The sequence below is a fragment of the Nestor notabilis genome, unplaced genomic scaffold (genome assembly GCF_000696875.1).
Source record: "Nestor notabilis isolate BGI_N333 unplaced genomic scaffold, ASM69687v1 scaffold14241, whole genome shotgun sequence".
Classification (NCBI taxonomy): domain Eukaryota; kingdom Metazoa; phylum Chordata; class Aves; order Psittaciformes; family Psittacidae; genus Nestor; species Nestor notabilis.
This window is the reverse complement of record NW_009915253.1, coordinates 6,124-9,274: the sequence shown is the minus strand read 5'-3', so window position 1 is coordinate 9,274 and position 3,151 is coordinate 6,124.

The following is a 3,151-nucleotide window of genomic DNA, read 5'->3' as shown; positions in this document are numbered from 1 at the left end:
AGAGATGGGAAAAACTTCTATGTCCCAGTATCTGTATGAGGAATGATTTTAAGCAGAGTACATTCCCCTAGGCTGCAAGCATGTTTTTAAGCACGTGATGGTGTATCACTGGCTCAGGCACCCTTTTCCACAGTCATTTCCAATAGCAAAAGCCAGTTCACTGATGTACCATAAAACATTTCACGCAAGACTGGCGTCATTTAGGGCACTAACAGCTTTCTTATTACTATACCCAAGAAGAAAGGAAAACGTACTTACTCTTATTTCCAATAATATGTTACAAAACCCCTCAGTGTTGCAAAGCTAGAATTCCCAGCTGACAGCAATTTCAATTTTCTTGCCTACTGCCCACCCAAATCATAAATAATACGTGAATTCTCCGTCAACTCTGCTAGTCTCTTTGCTGAGAAAAATATTAGGCGCAGTTTCTGCATGGTATGATTGTGACCTTTACATTCTGCACTAAATCTTCCTTAAAGCCAGGTCATGAATCATTAAAAAACCTCTAATTATTAGCCATAGTAACAGCATATCAACAGCACAAAACCCTACCTGCACTTGATAAAAAGATGGTGGTTCACTTGTAAAATAATATTTGAATGTTTAAACCTGTTTAATAAAACAAGGCCTGACGTAAAACAACAATAGACTATTATACTGCAATAGATGTATGCTATTTGAGAAACAGTATGGCACACTCTGTTAAATGTAAGCTAATGTTTACACTTTCATACCAGATATGTATATCTAGTAAACCCTTACAGAATTCCCTGTCACTTCACATACAACTCTGATGAAATGTTAGCTAATAATACCAGAAAAAAAACTGTCACCACCTTATCTTCTCAGGAAAGGAAGCACAAAGATTAGCAATTATAAGAAAGTGTGACTGGAAGTCATTCCGATTCAGAGTTTATTATCCCCAGAATCTTTCAGAATTGACCACTGAAGCGTAGAAGGCTAAAGGGAAACCTTACTGTTTCACATAAAGAAAGACAAAACCCCAACAAATCCTTCTTCCCAAGGCAAAAAATCTGGACCATCTGGTTTGATTTATCTTTGTGATTAAAAAGATTTTTTCCTACAAACACAATTCTATTTCACATATGGCTACCTAACCTATGCCAGATATGAGCTGCATACAAAGCTGAACTATACACCATCTTTAAAATGACAGTCCCCAAATGATACATTTGTGCCTCAAATTTAACCCAATTCAGCATAATTTCATGTCTAGCAAATCTCATAACAAATTACAATAGTCAACTTAGATATTTTTGAATAAACAAACTGTGCTTACAATTCTGACCACAGTATGTATCAAAAAGCTTATTGCTGTAATGAGTATCTAATGCAATGGATTTAGAAACAGAATTCCAAAGCACTAGCCATTCTCTTCAAATCGCTTCTGAGAGGTGGATAACAACTCTGAACCTGCCTAAAAGCTGGTACACCTACATTAAGCACTGATTTCAGAGGCGTGTATTAGGACAAACAGACTTGCATTAGGAACAAGACATGAAAGTACTGCAAACTGAGTGTTCTTAATATCTCTCTATATTAATACTACTACTGGAGTTAAATACATCTAATTTGGATGAGTAAATGACTGCTTCTAAAAACGAATCAGTATCTACTTAAAATACATCTTTTAAAAGATAGGGCTTAAAAAAGAAAAAAAGTTTTGATGTTAATAACTTGGTCCTTTGACAGAAAATGAGTTTTGTGAAAAAAAGTAAATCAAAGACGTCCTCTCAGCCAAGAAGGATTCCCATTAGGAAAGCATAATAAAAGAATACATTTTCCCTAAATTTATACAACTTGGATACAGTCTCAACACAGTGTTCTTTTATTAACAAAACTTCAGAATTTATGCTGTAAGCATGTGGGCTAGTACAGGATAAGAAAATTTAACTGAATGTTCTGCTTTCAGAAGGAATGCTTATACTAAGTGATTCTGTGAGAATTATTTACTCACCCGTATTAGAAGCCAGTTGTCTCTCAGGGTACTGCGTACAACAGTAAGTCAGTGTCACATGCTGATCTGTTGTACCACACATTCACACCTGCAGAAGCCAGGAGTGACCCTGAATAATTCAAACCATAGAGCTAGATACAAATTCTGTCGCTTCTTAAACTAGTCCTAAATTTGCACTAACCAGGAACAGTTTTATTTTGCAGTATATATATGCTGTTGCCTCTGCCTTCTCATTTTATCAGCTACTAAATAGCTCTGGAAAAATGAGAGAACGGCTAGATTGTGAGACAGAATCACTAATGGAACCCATCTCTCCACAGTAAAAACATGAATGAACTTGACAAGTTGTAATTAATAACCCAGTCACTGCTACATGGGACATCCTGTTCTGCAAAACTGTGACATTTCCAGGAATGTTCAGAAAAACTGAAGTAATTGTCCCTATTTTAAAACAACACGTCAGGACAACAGAACAATATCAGATTGCTCAGTACTTGACACTTCCTCAATATAAGCACACACTTCAACATCTAGAACTGACGCATTAATAGGACTACAAGAGAAACTGTTTCCTCCAAGACAGGGAAACTAAAACCAAAAATCAAGAAAAAGTTCATTCTAAGAGTACTTCAGTGGCAGTGGCTTGCAGAGCTCTTCCTCTTCAGTCTTTAAATGAATGAAAAACATTCCAGTACTTTGCTTAAACTGTAAGCCACCCATGATCTCTGAAGGCAATACTTCCTGGTTGAAGGGGATTGTTCCCGTAAAAACACTATGTGAAGATAAGCTCTCTTTGGATATACAAGATAAAATTTTTGAATAGTTTCAACTTAATCATTTAAAACAAACAAACAAAAAACCCCCACCACATTACCCTGCGCTTCCTCTGAACATTGACCAATTGTTGAAGTGTAAACCCAACACTATTATTCTCTTCCTTTTTCTAGGTAGGCTGAGGGAGAAATTCTTTGCACGCACGTTTTCATGCACACATGTATTTATGTGCAAATTACTGAGAAGTCATTTAACTGAGTAAATGTTATGTTGAGTAAAAAACCACATGATCAATTATCATTTCTGTTTAGGAAAGAGCCCCTTTATCTACATTTCCACTGAAAGCTCTGTGTCTTCTACTAAAAACCTGTATTTTATGACTTCAACAGGAACAGAGTT